The sequence below is a fragment of the Myripristis murdjan genome, chromosome 12, assembly GCF_902150065.1.
Source record: "Myripristis murdjan chromosome 12, fMyrMur1.1, whole genome shotgun sequence".
NCBI lineage: Eukaryota > Metazoa > Chordata > Actinopteri > Holocentriformes > Holocentridae > Myripristis > Myripristis murdjan.
In genome coordinates, this window is record NC_043991.1 from 29,582,026 (window position 1) to 29,602,749 (window position 20,724).

The 20,724-nt window shown below is 39.4% G+C and overlaps 1 protein-coding gene across 1 annotated transcript in view; it reads right to left on the bottom strand.

Moving 5' to 3' along the window:
* The window catches only part of nrg1 (neuregulin 1), a 48,798-nt gene extending 32,691 nt beyond the window's left edge, over nt 1-16,107 (bottom strand). The window contains exon 1 of the mRNA XM_030065324.1: nt 15,919-16,107. The gene's annotated coding sequence lies outside the window, so the exon portion shown is untranslated. The remainder of the gene's footprint in view (nt 1-15,918) is intronic.
* Between the last annotated feature and the right edge of the window lie 4,617 nt (nt 16,108-20,724).

The following is a 20,724-nucleotide window of genomic DNA, read 5'->3' on the forward strand; positions in this document are numbered from 1 at the left end:
TATTCCACACTGGGTTTCCATTATCTGGTAATCACCGCACTTTGACTGGTAAAATCTGCCAAAGTCCAGTAATTTTTAAATGTCCTGTGAAAATATTCACAATTTGAATTTTATTAAAACAGTCAATTTCCACGTAATTTTATTTATTAATTTTTTTAAAAAACAGCACAGCGAAGTCGCCTGGGGGAGAACAAGGTCACAAGACTGATGCGCATTGCAAGTTGCGGAGAGACACTTGAGACTTTCGATTTTAATTCAGCTGCTGAATTAAGTTTTTATTGCATCTATTTGATTTCAAGGTGGCAGCACGCTGCGTTATTAAAATGGTATGAGCCCGTTTTTTTGTTTGCAAATTGTAGTTGCAATTGTTTGCAATTGTATGCAATGTTCATGTTAAAAGAGCACAGGCTTGTGCAATATTTATTTATTTATTTTAGACGTTACGCACGTGAGTCAATTGACGGCACTCATTTTATTTGATATAGCCTACTTTTCAATAAAAAGATTACACTATAAATTGACATGCCTTGATATCATTCTTATATAGTCTGCATATAATTTTAAGCTCAATAAATTCAGATATTTGACCGGAACATTTGTCCGGTAAATTGAAAACCTGCCGGTCACGTTGTCCGGTGCCAGTTTTTTCCAACGGAAACCCTGATTCCACACATACCGAAAATGTAAAATGCATCGGTTCCTTGCCAGACACTGGGCGTTTAGAACAGCAAATGTAAAAGCTTTCATGAACCGGATTTTGTTTTAATCTCTAGTGTGTAGTTGCATCAGTGAGTGATGGAGTTGAAAGTTGCAAAACAAACATGTATTTATATGAAGATCGCGAGGATTATCCTTTGATGTAAAAACATTCATTAAAAATGGGGGCTTCACAGTTAAATGTATATTTGCTCGTAAAAATCAATAACTTTGACAGACGGTGACAGAGTTGGAAAGAGAGATGCGAGGCAGGTAGGTAATGGAAAGACGGGACTGAGGAAGACGAATGTGAGGATAGAGGCATGGATGGATGGATGGATGGATGGCAGGTAACTCCAGCAACTGGCCTCATTGTCCTGAGTGTGTGATGCTGCTGCTCTCTACTTCCACGTCAATTGTGTAAACGTTCATTACGCCTTCGCGCAGCGCATTTCAGAGGAGAGGACAGGGGCTCATTTGATTGGTTTAAAGTGAATCTGCGGTGTCAAACCCACTCCACGCCTTCTCTCTTCCCTTGCGCCGGTAGGAGGAACGGCGCAGTAGTTGCGCCATGGCGCATGGCGTGCCAAAATTGCAAAATCCACTTGGCCACACCCAGTTGGCCCAGCTGCGCTGCGCTGCGCCCCTGCCTCACCTGGTCTGCGAAAATAGAGCCCGAGGTGTGGCAGAGGGTGTGGTTAATTTTTGGTGAATAGTGGAACTGGCATATCTTGACAATTGCATTGTGTTGGCATAGGTGTGACCTCTACTGAGTGCTTTTTAGTTACTAACATCATACAGGACACCCCACTGACTCACACGTACCATATGTTAAGGCTGAGTCCTGATTGCAACATCTTGCGACCTCATGACCTCATGACCTCATGACCTCATGACCTCAGGCCATTTGCTGAACTGAACTCATCTGTGACTGTCACATCCATGTTCACCACGACATTTTGCACAGGAAGGCCCAGGAAGACAGCTGGCCCAAAGAGATATCCTGTTATCACTCCACTCTGCCTGATGTGAGCCTTCCATCCTCAACAGACTTGAGACTGGGTGGGTAACACCTCCTTCTCAGGTTCCTTTGAAGTCTCTGATATTAACTTTCAGAGACATCCACAGCACTGTTCATTTTGATGACTTGAATGACTCGAAATTAGGCAGAATGAAACAGTCTCTCCGCCTGAAAACAGTCCACAGGGACAGACATTATAAAGTGGGTGTTTCAACCAAAAATTCAAATTTGAAATTGAGGCATTGTGGATATATGTTGTGAAATCCTTAGTGCCCCAGCCTGGTTTGTAAAACGTTTTGTTTCAATGTAAATTGTGATTAAAACTGCCATAAATTCAGAATCACTTTGAAGCATAATTGCATCACCCAACATATATGGGTTTCACAACATCTAATCAAAATCTCTTTTTTTTTAAATATGAGTTTTTGGTTGAAACATCTACATCTGTGTTTGCTCCTTGCTACCATCTGGTAGACCATACAGGAACATACAGGAACATGGCAACATGTGTTGGACTTTCCCTACTGACTGTTCTCTTTCAAAATGAATCAGTGCGCATTCCAAATGTATTAAACACACAGCAGAGAGAGAGAGAGAGAGAGAGAGAGAGAGAGAGAGAGAGAGAGAGAGAGAGAGAGACGGAGGGGCAGAGAGAGAGTTAGAGTCCCGGCACTGAGAAACAGCCCCTGATGTAAATTTGTCAAGTGTCAAGCTCCTGTATTACACTTCATGGGACATCCCCAACAGCACCAGCACAAAATGGCGGCTTCACATGAACAGTCATGCCCAGGTCAGAGTAGTTACCTCGACCTGTGGGTGATGGCTGCCTCACTGACCTGCTGCGACTCGCACGCGTGTGTGTCCGCACAGACAGCAGTGCTGCTGCGGCGCTGTTAGTTTGCTGTTCATTTTTGCAATTTCAGTAATAGTTTGTAAAAAGTTCGATTTTTTTTCATGTCAGTTATGTAATGTTGCTGGCATGCTGTCAATATGACTGCAGCAGATCATTTTCCAGTCTATTTTTGCTGAGAACCGTGAGCCTCACACAGAGAAGGCTCCAGGCTCCAGCTGACGCACTGATTCAGTGAGGCTTAAGTCCTGCCTGAGAGCCGCCTAAGAGATTTACTGAAATTTGAATCTTGCTTTCTGTAAGACACTGAGTGAGAACGACAGTGGGGTGTGTGTGTGTGTGTGTGTGTGTGTGTGTGTGTGCATGTCTGCATGTGTGTGTTAATGCAAAGGGGCAAAGACTAGATAAAGATGCTGAAATCTTCAAAACAGATACTTAATAAATGTAGTCGCGGCCCAGCCATGTACTAGGTTCTGACCTAGTCTTGTGTACTATAAAGCTGACCTGACCCTCTTCCAGCACAATTCATTGCATTGCTGACCCTGTGTTAACCTACATATGACTACAAAAACTGAAAAGACAACAAACAACAACTTGACATGTTCTACTTGAGCGGCTATCAACATCATCGCCATTCATAACCACAGAATTAAAAATTCACTGTGTAAACCAAGATTTGCCCAGGGAGTTTTTCTGGCAGAGGCCATTTCACTCCACCAGCTTCAAGTCATCAAATCACATCAAATCGCTGCTTCTTCTAGGAAAACTAACAATGACAACTTTACAACACTCACAGAATACCGGTGTGAAGAAAGTTTGAAGTTTCAGGAAGTTCATTTCCATATCATAGTGAAATGGATGGAATATAATGGCTGGATACATAACATAGCCTGAGTGACTGCTCATGTGACACCATGTATGTTTTCTGTTTTTAGGTGTTATTTGTTTGTTTTGTCTTTTAACCTGTACAGCACTTTGGTTCAACTTTGTTGTTTTTAAATGTGCTATATAGATAAAGTGTTATGGTATGGTATGGATAAAGGGTAGTGATAATGATATAAGCATTCTAAAATATGACTGCTTGTTTCAGGAAAAGATTTGCATAAATGTGAGTTATATAAATCTTGTAGATATTACTCTAAACATGTAAAATCACAGGTAAAGTCCTTCAAGACCAAAGTTATGCAATAGTTGCTAAGTTTAGATGAAGCCATAATGTACATGGAAGAAAAAATGAGAAAGGTTCTGCAAAATTATGGTGATGCTCCTGATTTTCCTTATGTGGTGAAAACTGCAGCTACAGGTGCAGCAGCAACACTTAGTAGTGACAAAAAGGGAGAACAGATGAAAAATACATGTTATCACTGATGGATTCAGCACGATGAAACCAGACGCCCTTCGTCGCCTTGACTCTGGACAATAATAAAAATAACAAAGACACTGGAGGTAGAACATTCTCAGCATACTTTACACCCAGACTAGCTGTGAAAAATATATTTTTTAACCAAAACTAAATTTATATAAATTACCTATGCAAAAATAATGGTTAATGAAACATACAATGCATTCACTAGGAAACACACTGCTAAGAAAAATCTTCACTAATAACTTGCTTTTCCTCATGACATATTCTCAGGTTTTGGAGTTTTCCTTTTTGATGATCTTCAGCTGAAACTATAGAGGAGACGCTGCATCTTTGACCAGCCATCCTGCCCTGAGTGTCACCAGGCCTGTGGAGATGGCACAGAAGGCTTATGGAAAACTTTCACAACAATCATTCTTATCTTGAACCAAAGGCAAACTAATGGAAAGGAATTGAAATCCTGAGCTAAATAAGTAAGGGAGAACAAACAGAAGATCATCTTAACAGCTCAGTTTGCTCAGAGGACCATCCTGACCTTCAACATGACTATATAAAAATCTGTAGCACCATATGTGAGACAATGCACATCTGAGACAATGCATCTGAACAGCTGAATTACCCGCCTGGCAAATATATACTCAATTAAATCTATCAACATCACTAGCACACTAAGTGCCATTCAGCCTCCAGTGGACAAAGCTGGATGAATTGATAACAATTTATGGTTGTTCTTAAACTGAACTTACATTCATGTGCAATCATATATAATGTTGCCTTTTCAGACAGCCTATGAAATGTAGCGTTAGGAGAATTGATTGGTGTAGAGGAATATAATGACACCACATTCTCTATATCAAGTTTGACAATCAACAAACTGGAGCTGACACCAGGGGGGCTAATGCAGCCCATGCCAGTAAATATCCTAATGGCACCCCAATCTCGCAGATGGAGCAAGAGACACTATGTGCCAGAGCTAGTGTGGTTAAGACCAATTTCCTGGATTCTTCATTTGCTAAACTGATTCCATTTCCAATTATCCCTGCCTTTGCCATCACAAGTATTATTATAAAGCAGCGATGAAGGGGCCCTTGCACCTTGCATGCAGAAGGAGCGGCACCTGTGGCAAAACTAATCACTAACCTGAATGTAGACCACACACTTTAAATATGATGTAAAGATATACATTTTCATGACTAGTGGACATTGTATTATATCCCTAAATGTCTCCTAGGTGTCCACTATTTGGTGCTAGAAAACACACACTTAGAGTACATTATGTTGTTGCATATCAAGTATAAAACACACTTTAAATTTCATGTAAATCAAAAGAAGTTTGTAATATAAGACTTGACTTCCTGTTGCCAGTATACAGCGATACACAAGTGGGTCATTAATGCAGCAATATATTTAGTTCAGGTTGCCTGACATGCATTTTCATGAAGGTCACATGATGCAAGGAGTTATGTATCACTTCCATGATCCACATTCCATTGCTGCATATCATGTAGACCACACGATTTAATTTCATGTAAGTCGGATTATGTTTGTCACATATAATCAGGCTTTATCAAGCAGGAGAAGAGTTTGGGGCAGACTGGTCATTGTACTTTGGAGTTAGAACATGTTCCTCTTTCATGGCAAATCATGCAAATTAACCGGCATGCCACTTCCAGGGCATTCAACAAAAACTCAAAAGCTTCACAATTTAGCATCACAAAGCTCTTGAGATGTCACACACCAAATTCAAAGTCTCCCAGGTAGAATCTGTAGGAGGAGTTTGTTAATGTATAATGCCTGGAAATGGCAAAAACTGCCCAAAAATTCAAAATGGCTGACCTCCTGTTGGGTTTAGGGTATGGCTCCAAGAGGCTTTTTTGTAAGTAAAGGGATGTTACATGCAGCTACCAAATTTCACACATGTAGACTCATATCATGTTTGAGGTGGATGTGGTCATACACCAGAGTATAAAACTTGTCATTTCCTGTTGCCAATAGGTAACACTATGACTGTAACTGAATATTGGCATGTAGATGTCTTCAGGCCTGGACTTTTATCAAACTTGTGAAGTCTGGGGAAGATTAGACGATGTAGATTTGAGTTACAACAACTGCTTCTTTCACAGTGAAACACAGAAATTTGCCATGCTGCCACGGATATGCTGTTCAACGAAAACTCAAAGCTTCTCTATTTAGCATCACAATGGCGTTTAGATGTCACAGACAAAATTTGGGGTTGATTGGTTTAAACCTCTATGAGAAGTTTGTTCAAGTGTAACAGCTGGAAATGGCAAAAATGGCTCCAAGAGACTTTTTTGTAAGTCTGGCCATGTTATATGTGCCTACTGAATTTCATACATGTAGGTGAAATATACTGTAAGGGCAATTTCACTGTAGGGGGCGCTCTGGAGCCATTTCACCAACCCAATGCAAGACCTATAAAATTTTCACCACTTTGACAAATGTACAAAGTTTTGTGAATTTTTAGGCACCTTTAGTCCCTCAAAAATGTGATTCATCTTTGTGAAGAAGATAAAGATGGAGAAAAAGAAGAGGAAACATAGCTGTTTCAAGATACTAATACATTTGTGAATTCTATTTGTAATATAAAGTCTTTTCTTGTTACTGTAGAAGACTAAAACCAGTTTCTATTACTGATACAGCATTACCACATATAATTTTAACTTAGCATGACATTTCTAAACTAGAAAAGTGCAGTTTCTGGGGAAACTGCGTGGGCAAGCTGCCCCATACGCACTCATGTAAAATCTGAAGAGGTCTGAAAAAAAGCATAAAACTAAAAAAATATTTTCTAAAAAACAATGAAAGATATTGAAAAGTTGCTTTAAACCTTTAAATTACTACTTCTGCTCAACCATTTTAAGTTTAGATGACGTCTGTAACTAAACTATGAAAGCAGAATAAGACTGTGAAAATGGGTGAGTTTGAAGTCACGTCCCATTAAGTTCCATTATAAAAATAATAGTGAAAACAATTATCAATAAAAAAAAAAAAGTTGTAAAAGCTCTGAGAAGGTTGAAAATTCGAAAAATTCTAAGCCACAAGCTGAACAGTTTAAAACTAGAATGAAGTTTCTAGCTCAAAGTATGACACACTAACAAATCGTTGAATATTGCTGAATTTTGGAGCAGCTGTCCCATTCTTTCCTATGGGGAAAAAAGTGTAAATAAAGCTTAATAATTCAAAAAGTTTTTAAGTTTTCAAAAAGCTGAATACAAGCAAACATCACACCAAGAAGATGAATTTTTTAAAGTTTGAATGAAATTTTTAGCACTAAGTATGTGGAAGTAGTTATGTGCCAAAAAACATACCGAATAAGAAAGAAGTAAAGAAAGAAAGAAAGAAAGAAAGAAGAAAGAAAGAAAGAAAGAAATAGTAGGAAGATCATGAGTGTGCAAGCTTCCAACTTGCCCACTAATTAATATTTTCTTGTCTTCCAGGTCACCATTTCCAGGGCCACATAGCCAAACCACCACACAGTGACAGAGGACCTGGGAAACATGTTCCAGCCTGCACAGGTCCGTCATGATGAGTAGAGTCTTTGGAACAATTGTTCAAACGAGGTGAGTTACCAACTAACAGCCTACAGGCAGACCCTAAAGCCCTACAGGAGACTGTGAAATGTCTGGAAATTAAGATTTGTTGTAATAAGCCATACCCTCTCTAATCAATGAATCAAATTTTATGCATCAACTGAGACATGAACCTAGATCACAGTGGCAGACTCAGGCTGTTGGAAGGCCAGGGGCGAAAAAATAAAAAGGGCTCCTACTACACGACATGATGCATTATCTATGATGAAATAGTCCTCGTCTGGAACAAATAACAATATCTGTATTATAATAACTGAATATAATTGTACTGTATATAATGTTGTGTTATAACTGTATTACCAACACAGCACTACCAGTAGCCCTCTTGCCTTGAATGGAATTAACCCACCTCAACATCACGCAAACAAGATATATTGTTCTGCAATTTTAAAGGATTGTTCAGTTTGTTTGTTTGTTTGTTTTTTAAATTGCAGTTATAAAACCCAAATATAAAAACTAGGCAATGCCTTTAAATGTTGAAGGCACTATGTGACTGATACGTATGCACTAGACTCCCAGTAATAAACTAAACTAAGGCTCTGCAAGATAAGCCAACAGACAGCTAGCAGTGAGAGGATGCCCAGCCAAACATCCCTTTATCTTTCTCTCCAGCCTGACTGCTGCAGCATTGGAGCCGCCCTGTCAAAGACCAGCTGCCTCTGACCGCATTTCTCAGCTCCTTGGCAATATGCAATCTCCTAAGCCCATTCTTAAAGTATGTGAAAAAGCAATTCACACATAATAGTAATGGTAAAACTTAACAACATGAAGAAAGTATAGGTAGTAGTAGGAGGATGCCAGGGTTACAACTCAGATTATATTAGCCCCCTCTGACATCTGAACATTGGAATGGGGCTTTGGCTAAAACCTGTACAGGTGGAATGGATGTAAGATTAAACAACTAACCTAAAGGCCACTTTGAAAAATAAAACAACAGGGACAGTGCAGATTACATCTGAGATTATATCAAAATGCTAGCAAGATATTAGCCTAACTTATTGGGAGGGAGCGGGGGGTCTGGTTTGAACCACTTCATATGCACACCTTAACAACAATAGTACATTCAGTCCTATGCCTGAATTAATAGCCTACACCTCTTACTAACGCTGTATAACTGCTGGTCGTTGCATTAATATCCTACAACATAACAGACATAGGATTATTATAAAGAGAAAATTCGTCCCGATGGATCAGGTTAATTTCATTTGAACGACAGATTTCCTGAGCATTTCTATGGGCTACGCAAACTTCAATCCACATGATAAATTTTGCACCCTGCTAGAGGGCATTCACCACTCCCCCAGTGTCCCCATATCCGCCAGTGCTAGATTGTGTATACAGAATTTCTTATGAATCCATGTGGCCATTTACACAATATAAACTTTTTGCTTTTGTGGCGACCCCTGGGTATGAAATGCAATGCACTTGGATGCATAAGCTCAGTGAACACCCCTGAATGGTGTCTCTAATTTCAGGCTGATATCACATTACATTCATGAGTTATGGGAAACTAAAAAAAAACTTAAAATTTGCCTCACCTTCAAATTTAGAATGCAAATTGCAGTGAAAGCCAATGCCTATCAAAAATTGGAACAACTTTGTTTGTACCGGTTCAGATTTGGTCTGTGAAAATTTTGGTGCAAAAATTTGGTGTAGTTTGAACAAATTTTGTAGAAAAAAAACAAAAAACTGAACAAAATGCAAAGCAGCGGACATCTAGTCTAATCAAAATGGGAGTGGCAGCAGTTCACTGTGTGCAAGTACAATAAGCAACTGTACATGTGACCTTCAGAACAATTGAATGCATGTTATTTTATAAGATTCAAAGGAAAAATACTTCAGTATAACCTTTAATTTTCATGTGGGGCATAAACGCATTACACGAATTGGAACCCATGACCTCAGGGTTGAAAGGTAAGCACTCTACCCACTGTACTGTTCTGCTTTTACAGTGCCAAAGAATCAATATTTTGTCTTTATTGCCAACACCTATTAATCAATTTTCACATCTTTAGAGACATTCTCTAGACACTACAGTCTTTAATTTGAACATTGGTCATAGCTCGCAAAGCTGGTGATAAACATTTTGAAAACATTTTCTGGTCTTAATGTAACTATGAATTGATTCACAACTTTTGCACAAAAAATGTCACAGTTTTGCATGTAGGACGTAGACACTAGAGTGTGGATTGGGTTTCATATTTTTGTCCGAACCAGACAGGCATTCTTTTTTTGTGTCTGGACCCGACCCAAGCCCCAGATTTTGCTTGTCCTCCATTTCTAGGTTACATTTAACATCTGAAATAGCCTACGTGTTGCCTTCAGTATCATCATGTAAACTCCAGCACTATACAGAGTGTTGCCCAGAACAGACTGTAGGTTTTATTTATTTTACACCAGAATATCACTAAAATAAAGCCAACATGAACCAACCTGACCTGAACCCGAACATAATTTCTACATTTATGTCCGAACCCGGTCCATCCAGTCAGGTCCAAACAGGTCTCAATGGATCCCAGTGGGTCCCAGTGGGTCCCAGTGGGTCCCGATAGGTCCCGACAGGTCCCGATGGGCTTGGGTCAGGTATCCAGGCTCTATTAGATACCCTGGGATTTCAACCAGCAGCTTTGCATCCCCAGAAAAAGTGACTTACATTGTAAGTCACTGTGGAGGCAAGGAAATGACGGGCATTTTTGTTAGTATAAAACATAAATGTTGTAAACATAAATGTTTACAACAATATGTATGTATGGTGCTATCACCAAAATGTTGGTGATAAAATCTTGAAAAAAATCACACTCAGTTCTCCTGACTTCAGGCAAAATTTTTTAGGTTTGATCCAACTCTAGGAGAAATAGAAAATGTTGTGCATACAGTCCAGATTACAGTAAGTTATTGAATATGACTTCAGAGTCACTGTTTGACACATCTGAACACCGTATAAAACATGATATGTAGTATCTGAGGAATACCTGTGTCCATATTGATAACAAGCCACACCCACTTTAAGTTGTCATTACCAAAGTTTATGCATCGACTTTGATATGATCTTGGATTGTATACTAAATTTTATGCAAATCAGTGCGGCCAGTTATGCAAACTTTTAACATCTGTAACACCTATGGATGAAATGCAATGTGCATTGCTGCATGAGCTTAGTGAATACTTTCAAACAGATCCCAATTTTGAAATCGATATCTCATTCATATTGCATTCAAAGTTACGACATGTTCCATAGCATGTGTGCACCGGTCCAGATATGGTCTGTGCAAGACTTGGTGGAATATGGATTAAATTTGTAGGAGTAGTAAACAAAACAGTTTTGGAGAAAAGGCAAAATAACAGGAGATCTTACCAGGGCACACTGGGTGTCACTTACATGGGCAGGGAAATGTTTGCTTAACACAGCAAATTATTAGTTCCATTGTGAAGCAGAACATTATTTAGCCAAAAATTCAAATTTTAAAATCGATCTTTGAATATATGTTATGAAGTAATACCTCTGCATATGTTCAAAATCACTGGTGTGGTTCTTTAAGTGTAATTGCATCACCCAGTAACATATGCTGATTTGTGCAAAATGGTGACCCCCATGCCACACTGGCAATGAGAATGCTATGCTGCCTGCACTCTGTAATTAGCTTAGGCTGCTCCACATAATATGCTAGGTACAGACAAAAACAGGTTTTTCTTAATAAATCCAAACTTAAAAATTTCAAAATACATAACAAAATACATACATAATACAAAATACATTAACAGAAAGACAATGCTTCTTCCCCAGGAGCAGGATATGATTTGGGGGTGGGGGAATTTCCACCCCCCTCTGGTCTATATATCCCTGCTTCTGCTGACTTTATTGAATTTGTGGGAACTAAAATTTATCCCCCTCATAATGATTTATGCTGCTTCACCCACAGAGCATCTAAAATAAAAATAGGCTATTTAAAAAATCGAAATAAAGTGCTACAATGTGAGAGCAGTCTATAGTGCAAACAACAATAAAATCAGAAATGGACTTTACAGTGAGTGACAACAGAGATGACTCTGCATCTAGACTCTGTGATGATGCAGTGAATGGACCAGGGGTCACCTCCATCCATGCTCGGAGGTCTACAGAGATGTAGGGAAAAGAGGGGCAGCACGCTGCAGATGAGCCTCCACAGGAGAGCAGAAAAGAGCTGAATTAAACAGTGACTTGCAACAATGACAAAGCATATTGGCAAATCTGACCACTGAGTGCTGGTGGATTTAATTCTGGCATGTTAAATTAACGTTTAACCTTTTGTTTTGTTGTATATGATCACATCTCTTATGTGTCCGGATGAGGAGAGAACAAAGCATGACACATGATTTTTTTAATGGGTTAAAATATTCCTGCAAATGCAGTGGTCAAGCTCAAGTTTCATAATTGTTTCATTTCAGCTCATAATTGTTCTATAAATGTTGTGACAGCTTTAAGAAAGCCACTATAGGCTCCATAATCTATATAAGCCCACTGTGGTTCTGATTTATTTTCATGAATAAAAATGTTTCAAAAGCACCCCAACCCCCACACTCCCTCTGAATTTTTTAAGACCACAGTGTATACTGGGGGGAGAAGGCAACATGCACCCCCTTCTGGAACACCTACACAAGGCCAATATAATCAGTCACACATTTTGATTAGGCAGTGCTAATCAGTGATTGAACAATTCAGATTAAGTCTGAACATAGTAGAAAATGTCACAGATGTTTGCTATGGCACAGTAACCACATTAACCTTTCTTCTGAAAATAAAGGACCATTTGCTCGGGAAAAAGAAAAATCAGTGATATTTTCCCTGCAATGTTGGCTACAAATTCACATACGCTTCTTGCACATGATCCATTTTTGCTCTCCTCAATACACACGCAGTTATTTCCACTGAAAGTCCCATTTCCATTTGAATGAAAAGTGGGGGCGCAAAAGTGAATATTTTTTTCGCCCACTAAGTGGAGATGCAGATACAACGTTTGTTCCACTGCTCAGGCGCCTATGATTGCAACTACAACTACAACTATGACTACTACTACCACTACTGCCTCTACTTTTAATATTTTTACAACCATTCATGCCACTACTATTTCAGTATAACTACTACATTTTTACATTTTTTTCAATGCATTGATTACTGTGCGACATTAAGAAATAAATGCGTACTGAAACTGCTAGGCGACAATTGTAGCTACTGCTTGAAAAACTACTGTTACTTCAAGTATTGTTTCAACTTCATCAACCATCTGGTTTAAAAGATCATCATTATTCAATCAGCTTAGTTGGGAATAGCTATTACATTTCTATGTGATCCAGTTATTACACAGTTTCACATTTTTTCCCATCAAAAATCACTGTGGAATGTTCAGCTCTACAAGCCTTCCCAGCCATTCAGCTTTAAGTTAAGCGTTCAGCTTATCCTGTTTTCAGCAGTCCACCTGTACCTCTGACTTTCACTCACTTGACACTTTCCAATGTCACTAATGCAAATATTCAACTGCTTAAATTGACTCAAATCCCTTAAACAGAGAGAGATTTGCCTTAACCTACCCTCGGTGACACTGAGTATTATACAAACCACAGAGTAAAACACTGAGAGGTCTACACCTCCAAATATAGCCTACCATTGGGAAACAGGATTCTTATTTCTGAGATAAATGGTGTCAAATTCTCAACCGCTGCTCTATGGACCTGATGTTCCTCATTATTGAGTTTTCATGAAAAGAAGCTACAGCAGTCTGCTCCAAAACCTGCCATCTAAGACCTTTTTAAACAAGGAGATGTGAATTGATGGACATGGAGACGGAACCCTAGGTCAAGATGGACACATTTCTGAGAGGAGTTTAGAAGATCTAAGATGGAGGGACACAACATGGTCTACCCCTGGCACACAGACAGATCCTTTTCCCCACATCGACCCAAGACTTTCTGGCAAGGGGAGGAGAGAGAGCTGGAGGCCTCCGATGTCAGCTCCAGCACATCCTCATCGACAGAACACACTGTGGCTTTTTTTGGGCCATGCACCAAAACCTCCAAGAAGCAAACAATGCCACCTGCCACCAGTAGAGGCAAAGAGGTGGTAAATGAAAGAACCCTCAGAAGCAAGCTCTGAATAAAGAGGTAGCTTAAAATCTGTCTAGCACAACTCTTTCTGAGACTGAGCTGAATGTTTTGATTAAGTGGTTATCTTTTACCCAAACAAACAAAAAAAACTGTTTGGGTAAAAGAAACTGTTCAGGTTCTTCAGAAATGTGGAGCTAGTTTAAATGCCTCACATGAAGTCAAAGTCCAACAAATGAACACTGACTTGAGTGTCAAGAATGCTGTTTTCAAACCCAGGCATACATTTGTTTCAGAGGTGTTTAACTGCCTTTCCCATGGACATTGAAAATTTTTTGCAATTGAAAAATTTTGTAGCTTAATATGTAACTGTGGTCGTGAAGGCATGTAATAACTTCAGAATCTTCTATTATGTGAGAACATTAAGATCAATCTGTATTTTGTAATTGAATTACATATAGTTTATTTCTGGGACTGTTGCTTCATTCATATAGATATGTGTCTATGGTGCATTGTGTCGTGTTTGGTGCATTTATGAGATTTCCTAATGATTTTTGTCCTTTTGCAATTGTATAGGCCCCATTCAGATTTTGTGACAAAACTGTGTAATTTTTGTAGGAATGTGTTGGTCCAAATGTATTTTAAATCTGGTTGCATAGTAATGACATCATCATTGTCCTTTTAGTGCAACTAATCAAGAAATATTTATTTTTAAAAAATAAAAGCAAGTGAAGTGAAAAGATGCCAAGATGTTAAACTGAGATTCTGAGGTACACTAAATACCTTAACTATCACTTTAAGAACGGATGAAGAAGTCACAGATTAAGAGCGTTTGTCCAGACTGTGGTCTGCCCTTAGTTTATTTTGTCTGGCTTCCCCAACATGAGGAACTGCTGACTGCCAGATTGCAACATAAGTCTCCTTATACCCACAAAACTTTGCATTTTGGGGCTCATTTCCTGTAGGTGGCTTGTTTTTTATGTTTTGTCACAGTTTCAGGCATTTTGGTGCAGTACTTTAGTGTTTGCTGTGTTTGAAATGCTTTGTTCTCATGTGCCAAAATGAAGCAACCAAAAGGAGCAAATGCTCCAGACTTAAAAAAAAAAAAATACCACTCTGCACGTGCCTCTACTAGACGGGCATAATCACTGGGATTGTCTTTCCTTTCGGCTCAGAGAAATCAATTAGCCTCCAGCACACACTGACCTTGAAATAAAAGCTCAGACTGGAAAGAGGAAGTCTCAATGCCCCACAGCATTTTGTTTTAGGAAGTCATGCATCATTTATTGATTTGCATGTTTTCATGTGACTGCAAATCTGCAACCATTTTGCATGTTTCCTACCCCCTAAAACCTACTGGAAGAACAACAGAATAAACACAATGGCACCATGCCTTTAGCTTTGTATGTCATGTTTGTTTCATGGATAGTTTAGCACAGTGGTTTTCAAAAGGGGCAGGGTCCCCCACGTGTCCTTGATGGGCTTCCAGGAGGTCCTTAGCAAAACGAGGAATAGTTTAATTCCACTCTGTAATTTAATTCACTAGAAATGGTTACGATACAGAAAACGTATGACGGATCATCTTCTCTATCGTTTAATATCATCACCATTTGTCAGTGTTCAAGTGTGTCATCAAGCTGCACAAATTCACTTGATTTCTGTTCTGTTTCATTCAAATTAAGAAAAGTATCCAAATATTAGTAAAAACAAAAAAGAAAGAAACATAGATAGATAGATAAATATATATATATATATATATATATATATATATATATATATATATATATATATATATATATATATATATATAGCTGATACACACACACACACAGACATAGATAGATAGATAGATAGATAGACAGATAGATAGATAGATAGATATGGGGATATATATGGGGCAGCTTACTGAAAGTCAACTTGGGGGTCCAAAATGTGAAAGTTTAAAAAACCCTGGATAAGGAGGTAAAATGGATGTAGTAATTGTAATATACTAATTTATCCAAAAGTAGTGCAGTGATTGTTTTATATATACATACATTCTCAGTCATGATTTTATAGTTTCTTGCACACCTATATAGGTATAGTTGTACTTTAAATTGCCTTATATGTTACAAATCATAGCATGTCTGCTTTCAGTGAAAATGCAACATATATTAACATCCATCTAATTCTATCTTCATAACCACCAGCCAGTCATCATCCTACATATGTCAGTGGCAAAACTTTAAACAAATGGTATCGAATCTGTCTAAAAAGGGACAAAAATCCCAGTGGAGTTGATTAACAAGTTGTATGTACTTACAGACTGTAGGAATGATTATGCCATTAAATTCCACAGTAGTTTGAGGGTAGAGGGTCTGCTTTGGGACAGTGGAGATGCCAGACTGTGTGGGTTGGTCAGCCTGGTATGTCAGTGCAAAAGAAGGGGTGAACTGAGTTCCTCTATGCAACTGAGGCCTGTATCCTCCTGTAGACTTCTCCTTCAGTAAGACTCCAGGATGTGCAGTGGTAGTGATGATGGTTGTGGTCAAGGAAGCAGCGAAAGAAGATGAGAGTGGAAATGACACAGGGAGTCCAAGTGCGGGGTCAGCTGATATAATAAGAGGGTCTTGTCCAATGCGTTTAGGGTCTAGGTGTGTTGGTGGTTCATACTCAAAGATCTTGTCCACAAACACCCATTTGAGGCCAGCGGTGCAGAGGGCCAGGCTTAGGAGGCAGGCGAGAATGGGCAGAATGCAGATTTTCTCAGAATGCAGACAATGTTGAATTTGTTCCATCTCTATGCACACACAGCACATCCTTGCCAATCCCAGAATTCCCAGGGCCCCTGATCGCTCCTCATTTACACCACCACCCTCTTCTGCATTTCCCTCTGGACACTCTTCCCTGCCCTCGCCACCTGCCACTGTCTCTTCCCGTTTGAACTCAGCAGCTTGTCCGGTAAAAGCAATAGAGCCGGTGGGGGAAGCTGATCCGGGAGGGACTACCAGCCCTACAGAGGAGTCCTCGATTCCCTCAGTCATCTCTCCCAACTCTTGCCAGATGAAGGATCTCTGAACACCACTACTATTAACTCAGAGCATCAGACAGTCACTGGCTGCTGCAGGTCCCATAAAGTGCATTTTTCATTATCAGGCCACAGTGTGGGGGCTGGAATAAGAATGCTGCTCCGTGTAAGGCTGACCCCGCTAACAGTCTGAGAGATACATAGGCAGCCTTCTGCATAGGAGGGAAAGGAACTCCTTACTCAGGTTTGTCCTCATGGCTTACTCTCATGAAATGCACATATAAATCTATAAATAGACATCAAATTGCCTGCAAGCGCAAACACAGAATTAGATTTCTCCACTTAAATCTACTGCATGGTCTGCTACCGAGCGATCACGGGATAGCAGCAGCTCACTCACCTGCACACTTGAAAAGCAGAGGCATTATAAATGTGTTGGCTGGCTGCAGCTGCAGTAACAGTGCTGAGGATACAGCAGCAAGGCACTGCAGTGGCAGGAGGGACATCCTGTCCTGTAGCGGAGCTCAGAGCAGCCGAAAGGCTGAATCATCAGGGAGCGGCAGGTGCCCTTCCTCTCAGCATAGCCACAGAAACAGATGAGTAGAAGCAGAGAGAGACAGAGGGAGGGGGCTGGGTGTGATGCTGACATCAACACGGAAGGACACAGAAGACAGGATACTCCCCTTTTTCCTTTCTTACCCCTCCTTTACCCTTGTGATTCTCTCTCTTCCAGTCTTTCCTACCCTCTTTTAATCTTCATGTCATACCCATAGTCTTGTCTGGTGAGTCTGTATTCTCCCAGGCTGAGCACAAAGCATCCAGCTAAGCAAGCTACTTGATGTAATTAGAGGCGATGTCAGCGAATCACAGCTCAGCAGACTGCCACCCCCCCCTGCTGCCCCTGCTCCTCACTGGACTGAAGGGTGTGTTTTTGTGTCAAGGGGAAGCAGACATATGATCCATCCCAAGAGGATGCAGTCATTTTCCCCCCTCAAGTATTTCCCTTCACTCAGGGTAAGTAAGTAACTTAAAGTCATATCAGAGATGATGATGCAGAAGTCAAGGGCACTTTGGTTACACAAACTACCTGATTGATTTTCTTTTATATAGTTCCAAATAATACATTCACTATCAGGTTAAAAACGCCAGTGTCGCTTTGTGTGTTTCATGAGCATCATCTGTATAAATGAGTGAATTAGAGAGCATATTATGCAAAGTGTCACCATTTATACAGCAGCAGGTGCAATGCTTGGAATAACAGCACCAAAGGAGAATTTGAGGCTGCCATCTTTGATTTTGTTTTCTATTTTTCCTACAAAGAAGTATAAAAACTGGGGAAATGCAGCAAAAATCTTAATTTTGCAATGATCTGGCTATTTAAAAAAAAAAATTAGATAACTGACGGCAATTTTCCATTTTTTCATATTTCATTTTGTCAGAGGAAGATGAACTGTAATGCTTATCAGCACGATTTTTCTTTCTCCAAATGAAAAATGAAAAAAACAGAAAACTAAATTCAATTTTCAATTGTTAGTTTCTGTTTTGACAGTCAGGTCGAGGCAAAGACAAGATTTTTGCTTGGTTTTTGATGTCATTTTTCTAAATTTCATTTCTTCGTTGGAAAAACAGAGAAATAAGAGTGTATGCCGAGAGTATGTCACGTTTCAGCTGCTTCTGAGTGAGATTCACAGCCTATCTGTGCATACTGAATGTGTTTTGTGTCAGTGCAATGAAACACCATTCACAGTTTGGGGATGTGAAAAAGTAGGGCAGACAAACACTGGAAATTAGACCAGTGCTCCAGGTTGTCTGATGAGGCTGCGGTTACCATGGAGATTATAACCCTCAAACAATGAGCACCTCGCATGGTGAAACTGAATGAGAATATAGATGACTACATCAATGCCTGTTTAAAATACTGTAAATTTTAATAAATGACCTGTCCAACATATATTGATTTTGTGTTAAGATTTAATTGTGACGTTATGATCTTATTAAAGAAGATAATTAGTTTTGTTTTTTCCCAAAAAAATTAAATACAATGGGATGTTTGTCTCAACCTCCAGGTAACAGACCTTTTTCACAGCAGCCATTTTGACATGAAATAGCACACAGGTGTTACTTATGACATGAATTAAAGTTCAGTTCCATTTCGGTGCAACAGAGCCAGGGCCTGGTGCTGTGCATGCTGGCTCACTGCAGAGGCTCAAGGACAGAGAAAGGACAGAGCAGACTGTTAATGTGTGCACTAGGCAGCTTCGGATGTTTCGGTCTGCAGTGGCCACTGTTATCTTTGAAAGAATTTGAAAGAGAGGGAAGGAAAAACTACTCAACACGCCCACAGGCCACTGGCAGGACTTTGCCGTTACCTTTAAGCGCAAATCCTGACGTGCTGACATGCCGTTTTAACCCTAGTAGAGCCAGGGCAGCACATGAGAAAACAATAAAGCAATGAGGGATTTGTTTGTTGCAACAGTAATGAAATCATTCTCCCAGCTGAGGACAGAGTATGGACTAGACTGAAACGTAGTTTTAGACACTTGCAGTTTTGAAGTTCTATCAATTATTCTTATTTAACAAAAGTAGGAATTGGTTTACAGGAAGAACTACTCCTTCAATCCTTCAGGTCATAAAAGGATACTAAGTTATTTTTATAAAGAAGCTGTCAACTGGGGGAAAATGAATGACAGCAAGTGAACATTGGAACTGCAACTGCAACTCGGGACTGGAAAACATAGTGTACGCATAATAAAATCATTCATAAATTGCATATGACTCAGATAATAAGATCCAGTTATGATACTGTGTAGTGCAGTTTGTATGAAGTGTAACATGGGCAGAGCCACATGTTTTCAGGCCCTCTGGACTTGGCCAAACATGTCTGAGTTATTGAGTAACATTAAAACTAAGGTTGACACTAACACTAAATTAACACTTAATCCCATAGTATGCATTTTAATGTTGGATGACACATGTTGTTACATATATGTTAAGGTTTTGCCAGTATGGTATTAGTTTATATATTCTTCAGAGGTTAATCACTGTTAAATGCTGTGCTGTGTCATTGCAGTTTGAACAAATTCTGAATATTACATCCACTTGACAGACTTGAGCAATTCCTACAGAACTGGAAGCCTGCCATTGGAAGCACGCCATCTTGGAAAATGAATCAGTGTAGTCACATCTACATCGAAACCGTGGTTTACATCTGAATCACAGACCTTGTAATCAGTTTAGGATTAATGCACATATTTATACATACTGCACATACTTTTTATAAAAATTTCTAATGCACATTTTTTATATTTCTTATTTCTTTAATATTTCTTACAATTTCCCTTATGCTTATATATTCTTCTCTTGAGAATTTGAGCAACTCCAACTGATCCCTCGGGGATGAATAAAATATTACTGATTCTAATTCTGATTTAAAGATTTTTGTACAGTGAATTATAATAACATGTATTTGGAGTGGGCCTAGGCAACACAGAATTGCTTCCCATGAGTGCGTGCGTGTGTGTGTATGTGTGTGTGTGTGTGTGTGTGTGTGTGTGTGTGTGTGTGTGTGTGATTGTATATTGTTGCTGTATGCAGTAATCCAGTCTGATATTGGTTTGTGGTGTAGTCGTTTTGTTTTCGTGAGTGTCTGTCTTCAGGAGAGTGGGGTTGGGTAGGAGCATAGTAGGTAATGTAAATGTGTTTTCTATTAATTTTTTTTTAAAATATTGTTATGTTTTTTATTTTATCATGCAAATTTGAATCTGTAGCTCACACAACATGTACCGTATATCTGCTTTAAAGGTGAAGCTCATATGCCCCCTGGTTAATTTGCAATTGATTTGATTAGATGAATCTTTTACATGGCAAATGGATGGCATTTCTGTATCACTTTTCCAGTCTGCTGATGACTTCACAATGTAGGCTCATATTCACCCATTCACATGCACGGCTTGCTGAGGCTGCCATGCCAGGTGCCACACTGCCCATCAGGAGCGGTTAAGTGCCTTGCTCAAGGACACTTTGATACACTCTTTTCCAACCATGAACAATTCGATTACCAGACAACCACTTTTACTCCTGAGTCACACCTGATTTTAATCA